The sequence below is a fragment of the Dermacentor silvarum genome, chromosome 1 (assembly GCF_013339745.2).
Source record: "Dermacentor silvarum isolate Dsil-2018 chromosome 1, BIME_Dsil_1.4, whole genome shotgun sequence".
Lineage (NCBI taxonomy): Eukaryota > Metazoa > Arthropoda > Arachnida > Ixodida > Ixodidae > Dermacentor > Dermacentor silvarum.
The window spans coordinates 420,793,855-420,814,120 of NC_051154.1; the positions used below are offsets into that span (position 1 = coordinate 420,793,855).

Genomic DNA, 20,266 nt, shown 5'->3' on the forward strand with positions numbered 1-20,266 from the left:
GATGTGATGAAAGGCGCTCATTGTTCTCCATTTTTGCAAGCAGCCAATATATTACGAAAGTGCAAACATGCAACTCAGTTTAAGCGTGTTCGGCTCGTTGGTCTAGGGGAGATTCCACTTCCGGCCATCACAGCGAACGGTCGCGGAATGTCTTGCTCCTCAGGAGCGGTTACAGCGGCCCTCGGCCGCGGTTCCCGGTCAACGGAAAAACCTTCCCCGGACTACCAGATGGTTCTACCACAACTTCCTTCAGGTGCAAGTGTTTTGAACACTGTTTTTATTCACGGCGAAGTGAAAGCTCGGCCTTACCGTGTTGAGCATTTCAGGGATGCGCTTTCGCGACTCATGCTGCTGCCGTAAGTGGTGGCCCTCGGGGCTTATCAGATGAATCATGTGTGGGCCGTAACTTTTGCGAACGAGGCGGCCAAAAAGAAGATATTGGACGCAGAAGGATTCCTTGTCAAGGAACACCGTTGCGTGGTCATTGACCCGTGCAACCAGGGTGTCAGGCTCAAGCTCTTCTGGCTGCTGCATGGTGTTCCTGACGAAGACGTCAGAACAGCCTTGGCACCGTTTGGAAGAGTAACTGAAGTGACGAGGGAGAAGTGGAGGGTCCAGGGCTGCAACGACAAAGGAACCACGACACGGTCGGTGGTCCTGAAACTCAAGCCCGGAATGACAGCAGACGACCTACCACACCAACTTCGTGTTGCGGAAGACATGGCTCTCGTTATTGTCCCGGGCAGAGCACCCCTCTGCCTCCGGTGCCGTGGCACTGGACACATTCGACGAGAATGCCGGGTTCCACGTTGTGGGCTGTGTCGTCGCTTTGGCCACGACGAGACCCAGTGCGTGAGAACGTACGCCAACGTTGCTGGCCCAGGCAGGAGCGAGGACTCGTCTGAGCTTCTCATGGATCAGGAGGACGCCGAAGAGGCCGCCAAAGGAGCAGCTGAAGGGGCGGTAGCTTCGTCTGCACCACTGGTTACGAAGACCGCAAAGGTGAACCTGAAGGGGATAGATGAAGGCAATGTGCCGGATTCGGCGCCTCCTCCGGCGAAGGTTCAAGTGACGCAAGCTGGTGCTGAGGCGACGGGCGCGTCTTCAGAAATCACGCCACCTCCGACCAAAGTGGCTGACGAGCCAGTCAGCGTCAGCGACGACATGGACCTGACTTCCGACGCTAAAGGCGCCGGAAAACGGTTGCGTGACGAGGTTGATGACCACAGCCGAGACACCGACGGTGTGGATACCGAAGGACCGACACTGAAAACACCGACAGTCCGACGGTCGACGCTGAAGGTCAAGCCCAACGTGCCGCCAGACAGACGGCCGTCACATGCGCCGCCTCCGCCTTAGCGGAGGTAGTGCCCGGAAAGAACTTTCAGCACCCGATCGTTGATCGGGAATGATTCTGTGAAGAAGTGGTTTGGCAGACGTCGCCTTCAAGGAGAGGGATATGTTCCCCAAGCATCAGTGTGAGAGCCGCAATATTTCCTCGAAAATTGTGAGTAGGGGCACACATTAATTGTAGCTAACGCAATGGCAGACGATATTAATATCACCACTCCGCTTCGTTTGGCGACATTAAAGGTTAGAGGGCTGTCACAGAGGCGAAGACAATGTCAGATAAGCCGCATGCTACTAGAAAAAGACATTGATTTGATGGCAGTCCAAGAAACAAATTTGAATCTGAGGAAAAAACGAATCGAATGGTTGAAATTTTCAGAACGAAGTACAACGTATGCGTTTGCCACGCGAATGGTACTTCTGGTGGCTGCCTCCTTTTTATTAGAAACAGTATTGAGATTACAGAGCAGCAAGTACTTCATGTGAGGGAGGGCGTATGCTTATTTGTGATTTTTCTTTTTCTGGAATGCTTTGGCGGGCAGGTGTGTGTATATGCTCCTAATAATGCTCGTGAACGTGAAGAATTTTTTGTTTACCTGAGATCTTTCTTGGTGTGTGACAGGCACGTTCTAGTGTTTGGCGACTTTAATTGTGTGTGCCGGCCGATAGATAGATCGAAAAAGCTGCTCAGTCAAGATAAAAGCGCAACTGTTCTGCATGAATTTTGTGTGAAGTTGATCTGGAGGATGTTGGAAGTGTTCTTGGTTCTGACAGTGATGTGCAATATACGCATTTTCAAGGAGACTGCCATTCGAGGTTAGACCGCATTTATGTGCCCTTTCATTTAGTTCCGTTCCTTTCTAGCTACAGTGTCGAATGCATCAGTTTCAGTGACCATTGCTTGGTAATGGTTACGATAGGTACAAAAAGCAAAGACAAAACATTTAATTGGCACTTATGGAAACTTAATGACAATCTTTTGCAGGATGAATTGTTTCTACAAAGAATAAAAGAGAAATTAGAAAATGTTCTCCTTGAAAATGCGGAAACTTTGGCACGCAAACCCCAGAAAGAAGAGAAGAGAAAATGCGGAAAATGTTGTAGAAGCTTGGGAACTGTTTAAATGCGATGCGAAAATAATTGCTTTAGAGAGAGCATGCGTGTTGCGGCACAAACAAAAGCAAGAGGAACGGCAAATGCAGTGCATGTTAGCATACCTGTTGAACATGGAAAGAGGCGCGGCTGGCACATTTATAAACGATATCAAAGAACTTAAAGCGAAACTTGAAGTCGTCGATGAGGAAAGATATCGCGGCGCCGTTTTGAGAGCACGCGCGGAACGAGTATGGTTGGGTGAAACGCCCACCAAGCGAGCGCTCAGTGACGAGAGGAGACACGCGTTGAGCAAGGAGATAAAAGAAATAGTTTATCAAGGTCAGCTTACATACGACAAGGAAATGATAGAACGTGCTTTTGTGGACCACTATAGCACGCTGCTAAGCAAGAGAGCAAGCGATATCGCGGCGTTTAAAAGTGATTATTTGCCTCTGATGCCGAGAATTGATGGTGAACTTAAGGAAGCCCTTGAAAGGCCTATTTCTGTAGAAGAAATTGAGAAGGCTATCGATGACCTCAGTGCAAGAAAATCGCCTGGACCAGATGGTCTTGGGGCAGCGTTATATAAAATTTTCAAGGTTGAAGTAGCACAGGCTCTGTATCGCGTCATAACGAAGTGTTATGAACAAAATGGACGCCTCCTTCCTTCCGGCAGACACATGTATAGTACTTATACCCAAAGTTACTGACCCCATAAAGCTTCAATCAGTAGAGGCCTACCGACCAATAAGTTTAGCTAACACTGATTATAAAGTATTCATGAAGGTGCTCGCCCAACGTCTTCAGAGTGTAGTGAAATCACTAGTAGGTACACATCAGACATGCGGTATAAAAGGTAGGACTATTTTCACAAATATACACACAGCGCGAAGCATACTTGAATGCTGCGATTTGATGGAAGATCATGTAGCCATGCTACAACTGGATTTAGCCAAAGCTATTGACAGGGTGTCGCACGAGATCCTGTTTCTGCTTCTTGAGTACATGAATGTCGGAACAGTCATTTTGGATGGGGTGAAAATGGTTTATGATGGTTGTACAACAAACCTAATTATCAACAACAGACTCAGCAGACGAATTCCAGTACTGTCTAGCATAAAACAAGGGTGTCCGATCTCTGCCTTGCTTTTCGCTCTTTATTTAAAACCTTTCTGTCTAAAGATACTTCATAGCCACAGTATTCGCGGATACACGTTTTTTGGCAGAGAAATAAAGTGTTAGCCTACGCTGACGACATAGCTGTGTTCTGTCGCGATAAGCAAAGCATTGCAGAAGTAGTGAAGGAAGCCCAATCTTTTGTAGTGTTTCTGGTAGTGCCATAAGTTGGCCAAAGTGTCTAGGTTTTTGGCATGGGAACTGGCAAGATACGCCAGAATTGTTTTGCAGAATGCAGTGGAGTGTGTTACCTTTACCTGGCACTTATCTTGGGGTTCCACTCGGCAACTACCGAGAGCCAGTAGAATACTGGACGAATGAGAGGGACAGAATGAAAGAACAAACATCAAATGGGGAGGCCACAACTTTTCGATGTTTTCAAGAGCCAAAGTGTGTAATATGTTTTTAGTAGCTAAAGTGTTTTACGTCTTGCAGGTGCTATGCATGAGCCGATCTTCAGTTCAAAAAATACACAGATTGTTTGCGGAATTTATTTGGGGTTCTGTATGGGAACGCATGAGCAGGTTTAGTTTGTTTCACTCTTTGCGCAACGGCGGACTCAGTTTAACTCATTTGTTTTTCAAGCAACTTGTGTCGAGATTTGTTTTCTTTCGTGACCAAAGTGATGGGTTTCTGCGCACGGTGATCCAAGTGAGGTTACGTGACGCTTCGCCCGATTTCGTTGTATCGTCGCACGCAGTCAAACCGATGGCACTAAAAGGCTATCTGCGGGAAGTTATCACGGCGATTCGTCTTCTAAATGCGAGATTTTCTAGGGAGTACTTGTTTGAAGTGTCACGAAAAAAATTATATAAGGATCTTGTTGACGTTTTTGTACCTGTGCCAGTGTATCGTTCTATGTACAACTTAGGGCCTGAACGTGATGTTCACAAAAGAGTAAGGAATATGCCTGTAAGAGCTAACACAAAATCCTTCTTTTTCAAGCTCCACACTGACACACTGCCGGTTAAGCCATGGCTAAGGAGCAAGGGTTGTTTGTCCCATGGTCCGTCAATTGCCTTATATGCAATAAGGAAGAAACAATTGAACATATTTTCTTGACTGTCACGATGCCCGCTTTCTTTGGGACATTCTGCAGCGTACTTTAAAAAAGGAGCTCCCGATTAGTGCTTTTGGAATAAGGTTCTTGCCATGCGCCGAACCTGACGGTGTGCCGGCGAACATGTTAATGTTATTGTGTATGCAAAGCGTATGGAGAACTCGAATGGCTGTACACAATGCTGATGTACATGTGAGGTCAGCCAGATACTATTTTGTTGAAAATGTTGTTTACACACGCGAAGTGTAGAAAATGCAAAGTGACACACCGGAATGGCTTCAAGTGTTGGACAGTTTGGCTTCGTTGAAGCCATTTTAACATGATGCTACAGTCTTTTAACGACTGGTAAATTTAATCTCGTATTTATTTGACATGTTGTTTTTGTGTATTTGCCAAGTCGGTAATAAAGAAAAAAAAAAAGCAGAGTGGCGCAGTGGAAGCGTGCTGGGCCCATAACCCAGAGGTCCGTGGATCGAAACCACGCCCTGCTACATTTTTTTTTCTCACATTTTACAGAAATTTCTAATCCGCGCGTTATTTGATGTCCGCGTGCAATATTGTATGCCGTGAATCGCACTCATGCACGACGCATCCTTTCCGCGCTTTAAGAAGCTTAAATCGTTTATTACAAATGTGAGCGAATTTACACTCGTTAACAGTAAAGCAGAGTGGCGCAGTGGAAGCGTGCTGGGCCCATAACCCAAAGGTCCGTGGATCGAAACCACGCTCTGCTACATATATTTTTATTTTTCTCACATTTTACAGAAACTTCTAATCCGCGCGTTATTTCATGTCCGCGTGCAATATTGTATGCCGTGAATCGCACTCATGCAAGACGCCTCCTTTCCGCACTTTAAGAAGCTTGAATCGTTCATTACAAATGTGAGCAAATTTACACTCGTTAACAGTAAAGCAGAGTGGCGCAGTGGAAGCGTGCTGGGCCCATAACCCAGAGGTCCGTGGATCGAAACCACGCTCTGCTACATATATTTTTATTTTTCTCACATTTTACAGAAATTTCTAATCCGCGCGTTATTTCATGTCCGCGTGCAATTTTGTATGCCGTGAATCGCACTCATGCACGACGCATCCTTTCCGCACTTTAAGAAGCTTGAATCGTTTATTACAAATGTGAGCGAATTTACACTCGTTAACAGTAAAGCAGAGTGGCGCAGTGGAAGCGTGCTGGGCCCATAACCCAGAGGTCCGTGGATCGAAACCACGCTCTGCTACATATATTTTTATTTTTCTCACATTTTACAGAAATTTCTAATCCGCGCGTTATTTCATGTCCGCGTGCAATTTTGTATGCCGTGAATCGCACTCATGCACGACGCATCCTTTCCGCGCTTTAAGAAACTTAAATCGTTTATTACAAATGTGAGCGAATTTACACACATTAACAGTAAAGCAGAGTGGCGCAGTGGAAGCGTGCTGGGCCCATAACCCAGAGGTCCGTGGATCGAAACCACGCTCTGCTACATATATTTTTATTTTTCTCACATTTTACAGAAATTTCTAATCCGCGCGTTATTTCATGTCCGCGTGCAATATTGTATGCCGTGAATCGCACTCATGCAAGACGCCTCCTTTCCGCGCTTTAAGAAGCTTAAATCGTTTATTACAAATGTGAGCGAATTTACATGCATTAACAGTAAAGCAGAGTGGCGCAGTGGAAGCGTGCTGGGCCCATAACCCAGACGTCCGTGGATCGAAACCACGCTCTGCTACATATATTTTTATTTTTCTCGCATTTTACAGAAATTTCTAATCCGCGCGTTATTTCATGTCCGCGTGCAATATTGTATGCCGTGAATCGCACTCATGCACGACGCCTCCTTTCCGCGCTTTAAGAAGCTTAAATCGTTTATTACAAATGTGCGCGAATTTACACGCATTAACAGTAAAGCAGAGTGGCGCAGTGGAAGCGTGCTGGGCCCATAGCCCAGAGGTCCGTGGATCGAAACCACCCTCTGCTACATATACTTTTATTTTTCTCACATTTTACAGAAATTTCTAATCCGCGCGTTATTTCATGTCCGCGTGCAATATTGTATGCCGTGAATCGCACTCATGCACGACGCATCCTTTCCGCGCTTTAAGAAGCTTAAATCGTTTATTACAAATGTGAGCGAATTTACACGCATTAACAGTAAAGCAGAGTGGCGCAGTGGAAGCGTGCTGGGCCCATAACCCAGAGGTCCGTGGATCGAAACCACGCTCTGCTACATATATTTTTATTTTTCTCACATTTTACAGAAATTTCTAATCCGCGCGTTATTTCATGTCCGCGTGCAATATTGTATGCCGTGAATCGCACTCATGCACGACGCCTCCTTTCCGCGCTTTAAGAAGCTTAAATCGTTTATTACAATTGTGAGCGAATTTACACGCATTAACAGTAAAGCAGAGTGGCGCAGTGGAAGCGTGCTGGGCCCATAACCCAGAGGTCCGTGGATCGAAACCACGCTCTGCTACATATATTTTTATTTTTCTCACATTTTACAGAAATTTCTAATCAGCGCGTTATTTCATGTCCGCGTGCAATATTGTATGCCGTGAATCGCACTCATGCACGACGCCTCCTTTCCGCGCTTTAAGAAGCTTAAATCGTTTATTACAAATGTGAGCGAATTTACACGCATTAACAGTAAAGCAGAGTGGCGCAGCATTCTGCTTCCGGCAGCCGAGCTGAACGGTCAGCAGAGTCATGGGCTCCAATGGAGCGGCGACAGCGGCCCTAGTTGGCCGCGGAAACAGGGTGAACTGCGAAGACGACACAGGCTATCAGATTATTTTGCCTCCCCTGCCAAAAGGACGCGTGATGTTGAACACCGTATTTTTGCACGGTGACGTGCGAGCCAGACCATACAGAGCTGAGGATTTTCGGGACGCTGTCGGCCCAACAGGACTGCTGCCGGAGGTGCTTGCGCTTGGGGCTTACCAGATCAACCACGTCTGGGCGGTGACCATGAACAACGCCGACGCCACGAAACGGCTGCTGGACGTCAAGGAGCTCAAGGTAAAGGGGCGGCGCTGCATCGTGGTTGACCCCCAAGACCAGCAGGTACGGCTGCGTCTTCATTGGCTAATACATGGTGTGGCTGATGAAGACGTAAGAACGGCGCTGGCGGCCTTTGGAAAGGTCGTTCAGGTCACCCGAGAGCGATGGCGGGTACAAGGAATCAGCGACAAGGGGACGACTACCCGCTCCGTGTTGCTCAAGAGCGGCGTGAAGCTGGAAGACCTCCCGCACCAAAGCAGGGTCGCAGGTGAACTGGCACTTGTTGTCGTGCCTGGCCGCCCAATGCAGTGCTTGCGCTGCCAAGGCTCTGGTCATGTACGTCGGGAGTGCAAGGTCCCTCGGTGCTCGCAATGCCGCAGGTTTGGCCACTCGGAAGACCAGTGCATATGCACGTACGCTTCTGCGACCGGGCCGGCCGAGGGTGACGACGCCGCGCAGTTGCTGATGGATGTGGCCGAGGCCGAGGACGCGGCAAAAGGGGCACGAGACCAGGCAACCCCAAGTGCGGCAGCCTGTTCGCTTGCACCGGCTGTCGAGGCGGTGGCACCAGTGGACAACAAGGCTACCGATGGAGGGACAGAAGATACAACGGACAAGACTACGGAAGAAATCACAAGCAACTCAGCGGAAGCATGTGTGCCAATGCAGACAGTGGAAGCCCCGTCGGAAAAGAACGACGCAACGGGCAGCAACGTCGGAGCCTCTGTCAAACGTCCTCTTGAACAGCCTGCAGGCAGCAACGCAGCGAACCAAGGGAGTAGCGAGGACGGGCCGCCTTCAATGACATCTGTGGGCAGGCGCAGCAGCTACAAGCCACGTCCCAACATTAATACAGCGGAAAAAAAGACTGACAACAAGCCACCACCACTCTCCAGTGGCACCGGTCCACCGGGTGGACCTGGAGGCGTCTAGCGGAGAGCTAGACGCTAAAGGTAAGCACCATGCTCCGGGCCCAATCTCATTTCACTAGACAGCCATGGCTACCAACCCGACGCTTAGATTGGCGACGCTAAACGTTCGAGGTCTGGCCGCCAAGCGAAAGCAGAGCCAAGTGTTCAGGCTCCTGGTGGACCATGACCTTGACGTGTTAGCAGTGCAAGAGACAAAAGTGGATGGTGACGAGGAGACACGGAGCATGGTGCAGCGGTTTACGTCGCGGTATTACGCGATAGTGAGCCACGCCATAGGGGCGTCGGCGGGTTGCCTATTGTTTGTCAAGAAATTATCGGGTCTCGCGGTGCAACGTATTTTTTCATGTTCATCCGGCCGGTTAGTTTCGTGCGATTTTGTATTGAGTGGACTTGAATGGCGTGTGGTGTGTATTTATGCGCCAAATGTGTCAGAAGATCGGTCGCTTTTTTTCTCAAAGTTAAATGAGCACATGTCTTCTGATAAGCATATGGTACTGTTAGGTGATTTTAATTGTGTTCTCAATGCCAGAGATAGGTCAAATCGAGGCCTAAAGAGCGATAAAGGTCGGGACATTTTGGCCGAGATAATTACTGAATGGGAATTGGAGGACGTGGCTGACTGCATGATGGGGACGCGAGATGTGCGTTTCACGCACTTTCAGGGAAACAGCCATGCGCGTTTAGATCGCATTTACGTGTCGCTTGCAGCAATACCGATGTGCAACAGTTACAATGTCTGTCCTATTTCCTTCACCGATCATTGTCTAGTTAAATGTGACATAGGAAGAAAGACACAAGGTTGCAGATTCTCTTGGGAACTGTGGAAAATGAATTCGAAACTGACCACTGATGAAAGTTTCGTAGCAGAGGTGTTGGAGTGCATCGCAGAAACTCTTGTGAACGGAGACGGTAAATTTGCAGAGCGATGGGAAGAGTTTAAACAGCGGATTAAAATGAAAGCCATCGATCGTACCATCACACTAAATCATGAAGCAAAAAAGAAAGAAAAAGAACTAAGAACAACCTTGGAAAAGTTAACAGAACTGGAGTGCCAAGAGCCGGGAGCATTCAAAAGTGATATACGGAATATCAAACAGCAACTTGAACTGCATGACGAGGAGCGTTATCGCGGCGCGATTGTTCGTGCTAGAGCCGAGTCCTTTACTCTGGGGGAGACACCCAGAAAAAGGCGCTTGGACTGGAAAAGGCGCACGCACGACGCAATCAGATTGACGTGATCGAAGCGGGCGGTCACGAAGTCACAGGTACCGATAGCATAGCACGTGTGTTCTTTCAGCACTATGAGAATCTATTTGCACATAGGCAGGTAGACCTGGAACGCTTTAAAACGAAGTTTTTAGCACGCATGCCCCAACTGAGTGATGAAACGAAAGCTGCATTAGAAGCACCGATAACTGTTTTTGAAGTGGAACGCGCGATTGATAACTTAGAATCCCAGCAAATCGCCTGGCCCTGATGGGCTTTGCGCTGCGTGGTACAAGCGATTTAAAAAGGAATTGTCAGAAGTGCTCGTAGCAGTTTTCAACGAAGCGTACGAAGGAAAGGTATTACCACCGTCGTTCAGTGAATCCCACACGGTGCTGATTCCGAAGTCAGAGGATGAGGACAAGCTGAAGCAAGTAACATCATATAGACCAATAGCACTCACAAATGTGGACTACAAGGTTTTAATGAAAGTTCTAGCTGCCAGACTTCATACAGTTATTAAAGACATAGTCGGTCCGCACCAAACATGTGGAATTAAGGGTCGCACTATAGCTACGAATGTTTACAAGATGCGGTCCGTTCTAGAGTGTTGCGATTCCCTGGCAGCATGTGTGGCCATACTCCAGTTGGACCTGGAGAAGGCATTTGATTGTGTAGCGCATGTTATTTTGTTTACCATATTAGAACACATTAATGTCGGGTCCATCATCATGGACGGTGTAGCTCTGGCGTATCAGAATTGCTCTACCAGACTAATTATTAACAAGGCATTGGGGGCCCCCATAAAAATCCAGCGTTCCGTTCGCCAGGGCTGCCCCATCAGTCCACTTTTGTTCTGCATTTACATTGAAACGTTATGTCTGTCAATACTTGAAAATAATGCTATTAACGGTTTTCGTTTACATTCGTCAGAGGTGAAATTGCTTGCGTACCCTTACGAAAATGAATTTAGAGTTCCTTTAGAACTCCTAATGAGTTCCTATGAAGTCAAAAGGAACTCTATAGAAACTCGCGCTCTATAGAGTTGTCTGCATAGAATCTCTATACGAAGTCTAAAGCAACCTGTCTATAGAAACATGTCATTTCACACACAATAAAAGTGCAATAGAGGGTGTATTGCCGTTATATGTACTGAATTCTATAAAGTATTCTTTAAAGAACGTCTTTAGAACTTCTAACGTGACCTCTCTATAGAATGGCTCTCCATTGGCTTTCTATAAATGCTCTATAGAGGGTGTATTGATATCTTATGTACTAAATTCTATAGAGGAACGTTTATAGAGCGTTTTTAGCACTTCTAATGCGGCCTGTCTATAGACTGGCTCTCAATTAGCCCTCTACAAATGTTCTATAGAGGGTGTATTGATATCTTACGTACTCAATTCTATAGAAGAACGTTTATAGAAAGTTTTTTGCACTTCTAATGTGACCTGTCTATAGACAAGCTCTCCATTCGCTCTCTATAAACGTTCTATAGAGGGTGTGTCGATATCATATGTACTAAATTCTATAGAAGAATGCTTATAGAACGTTTTTAACACTTCTAATGCTGCCTGTCTATAGACTGGCTCTCCATTCGCCCTCTGTAAAAGTTCTATAGAGGTTGCATTTACATCGTATGTACTAAATTCTATAGAAGAATGTTTATAGAAAATTTCTAGCAGTTCTAATGTGGTCTGTCTATAGAGCGGCTCTCTATTCGCGCTCTTTAAGCATTCTTCAGGGTGTTTCACTTACCTTGTGCCAAACATAAAAAAATATGCAAATGCAACGTAGCTGGAGAGAACCAAGGTAATGTTTGCCGTCGCCCTCAGATGCTCAAATTATTTTTACATTCCGCCTAATTCGATAATTAGTCTTAATTAATTATTGAACTTCTCAAGTATTATAATTAGATAAAAATTATCAATGAGAAAATTGCAGCGCAACATGAAATACTCGCGACACATATTTCTGTTGCTCAATACACGCTGCATAAAAGTGTTGTTACGAGTGTGAAAGAATCCCGCGAATACACGCAAAGTGCCTCGAACGGCCAGTCGCGCGGCAATATTTCAGAAGTTGATTAATTATTTAAGACTAATTATCTAATTAGGGGGAATGCAAAAAATTATGTGAGTATCTCCAAGCGACGGCTAACAACATTACCTTGGTTTGGATAGTTCGGTCCAGCAACGTGGCATTTGCATATTTTTAATGTTTGGCTCAAGTTACGTGAAACACCGTGTATGGAGGGTGTATTGACATCATATGTATTAAATTCTATAGAAGAATGTTATGGAATGTTTGTAGCACTTCTATTGTGGCTGCCTATAGACTGGAACTCCATTCCCACTCTATAAGCGTTCTATATAGTGTGTGTATTCACATATGCACTGAATTCTATAGAGGAACGTTTATAGGACGCTTAAAGAAGCTACCGTGCGGCCTGTCTATAGAATGGCTCTATATTTGCACTCTATAAACGTTTCAATAGAAGGTGTCGAATACTGCTGAATAATATCTCAAAGTGTCTTTTTAACTCGAAAAGACAACAGTGCAACCATGCAAATTTTTGTACTTGCAACAAATGATATGAAAAAAAAATTATATACGCTAGTTCAGAGCGAATTGGACAATCGTTCTCAGCAGAGAACGTACTGAGATATTGACACATAATAGTAAGATTCACGTACTGTAACACGTTTAGATATTTTGCTTTTTAGCTCGATGTACAGAGCTGTTGCTAAGCTCTTGTAAAATTACCACTCGCGCCAATTTCCAAGGAATAAAAAGCCTGATTATTTCAAACCCGTTTCATGGGTTTTTACTATCAAGCAAGAGCATCTTTATAATCACTGAAGAAGGCGAACAAAACAAAAAGCGAAATTACACAAAGTAACGTCAAGGAAGCGCATTGTGGTTTCTATCGCCGATGCAGGTGAATCACAAAGACGACCAAGGAACACTAAACAAAACTACGCGTAAGCAGCCGCGTCTATCTGCTGGAACGCAGTGACTGCAGCACTTGGCAGCAAACACACAGAACGCCGCCGCACATTTTGGCCTACGTCACTAAAATGCGACGCATGCACGCTGCAGAGACATGCGGTTTTTTTCGAGGAATCTTCGTAGGTCGCACGATACACAGAGAAGGCACGAACGACATGAGTGCAATCCGCGCACGATAAACACACCGACACGAAAGCAAGATACGGACGACATGGGTATAACCTGCGCCACACGAGCAAAATTAAGAACCATCGCATATTTGTTGCTTTGCGACGGACAATTACAAAGTACACGGAAACATCGCACACTGCCATGTGTACCTCCGAGATTGTGTCAAAAATTTCTGGGCTACATTCAATGTTGAAGACAGCAGGAAGCTACTTAAAACGAAGTTACGGCCCAAGTAGCGCAGCTAACGGCTGCGGGAAATGTCATTTAGGCGCTTTAAGGCAGGTGATCGGAGTTCAAATCGTTCAAATCACGCCCCAGCCACGGATTTCTCAGGATCACATAACCGGATCTCGAAGGCCATGCTTTGTTGGCTACTTGCGGCATAAGTGATTCAAAAGCAAGAATTGGTCATGGAATTTCTTCCTGCGCTAAATTGTAGTGTGCAATATAGACTGGTCGATGGTTCCTTTTGTCTCGCAACATATATATATATACGTAATTGGGCACAAAATGGCACAAAAACGTGCTGTAGTGGTTATTATTGCTGGCATCACGGAGGTCATAACAGCCTCACAAGTATACAGACGGCGCTGGCGGCGCCGGTCCCACGCGGCCGGTAAAATAAGTCGTGTTGTTATTCCTCCGTCTTGAATGTGCCGGTCGGTAGTGCACGCTGCTTCGATGTTTTTGTTTGATCGTGTGTTTTTAGGTTTGCCGTAATGAAATGTGGTGTAGTTCGTGTGCACGAAAGTGCCGGAAGGTAGCCTGCGTCTCGCTGCAAACTCGCCGTATGCGTGGCGCGCCAGGCAAATGTGGACCAACGATTTTCATGCCGTGGAGTGTGTTCCCTTTGTCTTGGGTGGTCGTGAAAAGTTTTGTGGACGTCGCGATGAAATAATGCGTATTATTAGCGTGCCTCAGCTCGTCCATTACGCAACGGCATGTATGCTGGATCAACATCGTCGACGCAGCACTGGCAACTCGGAGAGCTCTTTTCGATCTCATCGTACTGTTCAAAAGGTAAGCAATCGTAGTTGCTAACTACACGTGTGTTGTGCGTGCTTATCGTGTGCATAGAGTGCCTTGCGGACGTAGGAAATAGAACACCCACGGCAACAGTGAAATCTGTGCTGATGCTTGCGGCGCACTGGTTGTCAGAATTTAGTTACGCAAATTTGTTGCCACAATGCGGAATTGATAATTCTGATAAGCGTTTTCTTCCGCTGAGATAGATTACGTTCGGAAATCATCTTGTGCACCTGTGCGTGAGCTCCCGTTTTTCTGCTGCAGTTGCATAGTAACGATCCACCTGCCTCTTCACCGATTCTTTCAATGACTGTTTCCTTGCTTATAAATGCTTCGACGTTGTGGGTAATCTCTGCTTACGAGGTTTTAGGCTTACGAGCAGCAGGAAAAAAATGTAAGCCAATCACAGCTTGCTACTTGCTAGTATAGCCTTGTTTTCATGACAAGCTGTGCTGACATAACTTTCACATAAATAAACATGGTAGGGGAAAGTTGCTTAATCTAAGTAATAAAAAAACGACTCTCTAAAAAATTTTAAAATACATTGTAATGTGCAGTTGCGACGTGCCCAAAAATTTACTTTGATGAAGAGGTCCATATTATCAAGCCATTCAATAATTTCAACCTTTTGCTCTCTTGCCATCATGTACTAGTGCAGACATTGTTTTCGTGACTATTTTAGGTGCTCCTTGCATGTGTTTACGATATGACAGCTTTATTGCTCCACTGCTATAAGCTAACACAACTCATTTTGTAGTGGCGAGGCCTTGGCCCGCAACAGTGTCCACTAAAAGGAGGAGCCCCCAGAAATGCAGACCCCATACGAGTGCCTGCAGCAGCATGGCTGGATGCTCATGTCAGGTATGTATGAAATGTACATGTTCCAAAAAAGTTGGATCTTGGTATCATTCATGGTTCAGTTTAGCGACACATTAGTTTATGCAGTTTACTAAAGAGGATAAATATTTATGCAACTGTATTCAACTTACTTACATGTGTGCGTAAAGATTATGCACACATTATCATGTTCTGTATAAAACTAGACCTAACATGTCCTGATGTTTAGTATTTTTTCCTGCATAAATTGTTTGGCTGCAACATAAATTTTATTTTTGTTTAGTACACAGTATGTTTATCGCTTTTTAGTTTGGTTTTATTGTCTTAAAACTGTTTCCTATGCTGTTGCATTTATTTCCATATTTTTCCTGTTTGTGCTGCAAGCTCATGCAGTTACCTGTGCATGTAAGAATTTGTAGTGTAGTTTGCCACATATGTCACAAGTCTAAGCACGTAGTGTGCACACCATTGTTTATCATTAATATCTTCCCAGTTATTTCTGTCCTGTTCCCAGAAAAACTGTGTCTGGCAAATGCACATTTGATTAGCTTGAATTTGCTGAAAATAAATATGAAGGTCAGTATTCGCTCTGCTCAGTTACTTCAGTAATAAATAGGCAGACTGATTTCGATCCCTTGTCATCGAGAAAGGATATCTTTTTTTCGTGCATTATTAATGAAAGCTCGCTCACACGTCTTCTTATTTATGTGGTATGCCTCACTGATTTCTCTAGTTAATTTTTCAGTGTGGGTGAACACAGATGAACAATCTTAATCCTACATTATGCCCTATTGTGACAATGCATGGCCAAGTAGGACAAGCATACTGGTCTTTTGAGTGAAATATGGTCATCTCTTAGGCACATGTTTAGGCACCGGCCAGTTTGCCCTATGTAAGTTTGACCACATGTGAAAGGAGTACAGTACACTACCTGTGACACGTAATGGACAAATTTGGTGGTATTTCTCACCGACGCAAGCCTCCCTTGCCTGCTTGCCTTTCTCAATTCGCTTGCGGGCTGCCATGCATATCCTGCCTGCTTTATTTTTCGCTAGAAATACATGTGCATAGCAGTGTACAAGTGAACTAAGAAAGGCACCCTGGCCAGGGAGACTTGCTTTATTAAAGATACCATTAAATTTGTCTTGTGTCTGTCAGGGGTAGTGTTGTCTATTTCTGTGATCATATGCATATTTGGTCAAATGTACATGGCGCAGACTGGCCGGTGCCTCAACATGCGCCTAGGAGAGAAAATTATACGGACCAGGGGTTGAGCGATAAAGCCAATTTTTTCCTCTGCCTGTGAAAGCAATGCGAAATTGAGGACGGCAGTCCAAACTTGGCATTGCAAACTTTTCATTGCAAACAACCCTAAAAAAGTCTGATTGGTCCCCATGCAACAGATAGTTAAATGCATTGTTATCATGATTGCTCAAAATCTCAAGCTCCACGTGAGAAATTGAATACTGCCATATTACGCATAGCACATACGAACTATGGCGACCGGCAGATGTAATATTGTTTCACCCGCTGAACAATAGAAGCCAGTAGATCATTCTCTTTTTCTTCCAAAAATTTGTTTGCTATGCGTAGCGCGATGTCTATATAGGAGCCTTAGTTCATGGGTGTTCCTGCTTGCTTACATATGTTAAACTTAAAATGTGTTGTCATTACAAGATGACGTTAATGTGCAACTGGGCTGCTGTCTTTTGGAAACACTTTATTTTTGTCACTAGCAATGGCATTCTAGTGTCGGTGCATTGGCCTAGTTCTAGTGTCACAAAATCTTGGGAAGGGAAAATATTCTCAAAAGTGATTGCCTGAGAACTGTCCTCTCTTCACGGAGATACTTCTGCTACTTTCTTGTTATAATTTTTTTTCTGAAATACTTAAATGAAACAGTGTAGTGCTACAACTATATACATATAAATATTTATACCACATTTGTAGATATATATATTTGTGACATGTTTGCGCCTGCCTATACATTATGGCTAAATGTTCATTACACCTTTTTAAAATGATTTTCAATTGTATTTTGCAGGCTTCACCGTGGCAGAGTACCAGGCGGAACCAACGAGGTTAAAAGCTAGCCTTTCCTCGCTGCTTTCCAGGAAGTGAAGTAGTGGGCGATCATGTAAGAATGAACTTGCAACATGTGAGCAGTAGCCAAAGCTTCATACAGGTCATGCTGGTGGTAAAAACTGGAATGCTGAGACAAACCACATTATTTATTTATTTAAGTATTAAATAATTTACATTTATTTGTTTATACCTCACTAAAGCCTTACATGCCTCCAGGAAGGAATTAGGTAAAATGGGAAAGCATTATTAAATCAAAGTAAACACGTCATTCAAAAAAGCATCATTCGCATAGCACAAGCATGATGTAACATTTTTTATTCAAGTGACGTTTCATACAAATCCACGAAAATTCCAAGAAACGAAGCTATTAAGTTAACAACTCTTACTAAAAAAACAGTGATATCACAGTTCTGTTAGTTGCACCTAATCCATAACTAAAGTTGGCGAAATTGACGTATCATATACTGCTCTAAAATACAATCATTAATTTGTGAGTAGGACGTGCAAAATGCTTATAAACATTGGAACATTTCACGCAAGCTGTAAATTCATATATCAAATTCCTTGACTTAAGACATAGCTGATCCAGTCTGCAGAACTGTGATATGTGTTTTTATTGCAGAGTTGGGGATTATTAAACTTCATGCTTTTACTTTTCTTTAAACCTGCCTATTTTTAATAATTTTTACTTTAGGCTCTGAATTGAAATTCTTCCAACAACCGCTAGACCTTAACTTTCTCAAATGCTACAAATTTAATTCAAAATAGCCTTGTGGTTGTCTCAAAACCATTTAGGAATTTCACACGTATTTAAGGAGGGACATCGGAGTTGGTCCTTAGCTAAAGCTCGAGGCCAATTCCGATTTGCAGAACAGAATTGTGCTTGCTAGTTTTTTTTTGTGAGTTATAGTTCTAAACATAAGTTTTTTTTAATTGTGCAATTTTCAACCATTCTTAATAAAAATTGGTCTAAATGTAAATAACACCAATTAAAAATGTTTTAAATAACAAACATCAAGTTCAGTCCTGTGGTTGCCAAGAAAAACGATTTCACTATTCACATGCATAGGAGCTCCTGAGCTAAATCGTTTTCTTAGGTATTGGTGTGCGTCAGTCATGTTTGTATTTCCCAGCATAATTTTGGAATATTGAGCCTGATCTCAAAATTTGCCTTATAACAACATTCAAGCTTATTAAGCTTTGTACAATATATGATGCACTTCTCCAGGAGTACCACTGTTTGCTGCATTTTTACAAGGACTGCCAGTGTTCTTTTTACACTTCAAAATAGGCCAGAATGCTGTGTTTTATAAGTTTAGTGTGGTTTTGTGGAGCTGACGCAAAACATTGCAGTGCACATATATCTGTGCACATTGATATGAATCTACTTTCAGGCTTTAGTATCCAACCGTTTAATGTGCATTGCTGGAACAGCAGGTCCTTCTGCAGTTTTAATGCGAAGCTTTCTTGTCTTAGACAAGCCTGCTTTTCTCAGATGTCAACTCCAGTCGAGTGTGCCACAAATGTTTTCCTGTTTCGTATGTTAGCACCACCAGCTTGATCCGTGAAGCGCATTGGCAGCTACAGTTTGTGTGTTGCAAGTTCTAGGCTGAAGCATGTATGCTGACTGTTCTAAAGTGTGTATGTAGTATGTATGATGCATGTATCTAGTCTGAAGTGCAATAAACGTTTAAAACAGATCACTTTGTGGTTGTAGTGCCAATTATTTTTGCCACTGCATTTACTGTAATCGTTAATGCCTACAGTACAGTTCTCTAGAACCTCGGCAAAGTACAAGCACATTACAAACATCGACATAGGTTTTATAGAGATTTGTCTTTCGAGTCTGTAAAGCAACTGCAGAGAAATGTTCTAAAGAAATTTGTCTTTACAATCTTGAAAGGAACTCAATAGAAATGTTCTATAGAAATTTGTCTTTAGGATCTTTAAAAGAACTCCGTAGAAACGTTCTGTAGAAATTTGTCTTTACAATCTTGAAAGGAACTCAATAGAAATGTTCTATAGAAATTTGTCTTTAGGATCTTAAATGGAACTCCGTAGAGATGTTTTATAGAAATTCGTCTTTACAATCTTAAAAGGAACTCCATAGAAATGTTCTATAGAAATTTGTCTTTAGGATCTTAAAAGGAACTCCGTAGAGATGTTCTATAGAAATTTGTCTTTAGGATCTTAAAAGGAACTCCGTAGGAATGTTCTATAGAATTGTGTCTTCAGAGTTCCTATAAGAATGCGGTGGCCAAATAACTGTTGGAACTCTATAGGAAAATTCTATAAGCAGTCAAAATAAACACAATAGAATTCTATCGAACAAGTTCAAAAGACTCTCTAAAAAAACACATTAAAAATTTTTGTAAGGGTATGCCGATGATGTTGCAGTCTGTTGTATTGATTACGAAAGCATCGAAGAATCTATTAGAGCTGTCAAAATTTTCAGCGACGTTACAGGAAGTCGGGTAAACTGGGGAAAGTGCCTGGGATTTTGGCACGGAGTGTGGCCGTCGACGCCGGACATTTTTGCCAACGTCGTGTGGCAGAGGATGCCTGTGAAGTACCTCGGTGTGCCACTTCAGTACTACAAAAATAATAATGACTACTGGCAGCAACAAGCAGACTTCTTACGTGAAAAGGCGAATGCTTGGAGGGCTAATTATCTCTCCATGTTTGCGAGGGCTACCGTGTGTAACATGTTTTTGTGGCTAAATTATGGTATGTGATGCAAGTTATGTACTGTTCTAGGGTAAATGTGCAAAAATTGCATAGGGTTTTTGCGATCTTTGTGTGGGGATCTACCTGGGAAAGGTGCAGTCGCACAAACTTGTTCAGGAGAGTAAAGTGTGGGGGCTTGGACTGGCACATCTCTTTCTCAAACAGTTAGTGAACCGGTTTTTCTTTTTTCGCGAGGTAAGCGACCCATTCCTGCAAACGGTGTGCCAGGCAAGGTTAGGGCGACTGTTACCCGACTATGTTATTAGCACCCATGTCATGTCGGGTACGGTGCAGGGTTACTTTCGGGAAGTAGTGTCAAGTGTGCGATTTCTGTGCGTTCGGTTTTCCAATGATTATTTGTATTCTGTTACAAAAAGAAAATTGTATAAAGACATATGTGACATAGTGTTGCCAATTCCCTTGTACACACTCTAAGAAGTATTCCGGGGAAAACGGGAGTAACTGCACAGTTAGTCCAAAAAACGGCACTTTCGTCCCTCAAGGGAGTAACTGCAGGAGTGTGCGTGGCGTGTGCAAATTTTGGAGAGTAAGTGTACGATCCCTGGTCCGAAAGAGAGCAACGGC

At 44.0% G+C, this 20,266-nt stretch overlaps 1 long non-coding RNA gene and 5 other non-coding genes across 6 annotated transcripts; all 6 read left to right on the top strand.

The window, feature by feature from the left end:
• Positions 1–5,592: 5,592 nt before the first annotated feature.
• Trnam-cau (transfer RNA methionine (anticodon CAU)) lies at positions 5,593–5,664 on the top strand. Its single transcript has one exon. It is a non-coding gene; the product is annotated as a tRNA-Met (tRNA).
• A 177-nt stretch (positions 5,665–5,841) lies between these two features.
• Trnam-cau (transfer RNA methionine (anticodon CAU)) lies at positions 5,842–5,913 on the top strand. The gene has a single exon. It is a non-coding gene; the product is annotated as a tRNA-Met (tRNA).
• A 177-nt stretch (positions 5,914–6,090) lies between these two features.
• Trnam-cau (transfer RNA methionine (anticodon CAU)) lies at positions 6,091–6,162 on the top strand. The gene has a single exon. It is a non-coding gene; the product is annotated as a tRNA-Met (tRNA).
• Positions 6,163–6,837: 675 nt separating this feature from the next.
• Positions 6,838–6,909, top strand: Trnam-cau (transfer RNA methionine (anticodon CAU)). Its single transcript has one exon. It is a non-coding gene; the product is annotated as a tRNA-Met (tRNA).
• A 177-nt stretch (positions 6,910–7,086) lies between these two features.
• Positions 7,087–7,158, top strand: Trnam-cau (transfer RNA methionine (anticodon CAU)). The gene has a single exon. It is a non-coding gene; the product is annotated as a tRNA-Met (tRNA).
• Positions 7,159–13,595: 6,437 nt separating this feature from the next.
• LOC125942563 (uncharacterized) lies at positions 13,596–19,332 on the top strand. Its single transcript, XR_007465216.1, has 3 exons — positions 13,596–14,026; positions 14,790–14,893; positions 16,914–19,332. It is a non-coding gene; the product is annotated as an uncharacterized LOC125942563 (long non-coding RNA).
• Positions 19,333–20,266: the final 934 nt, after the last annotated feature.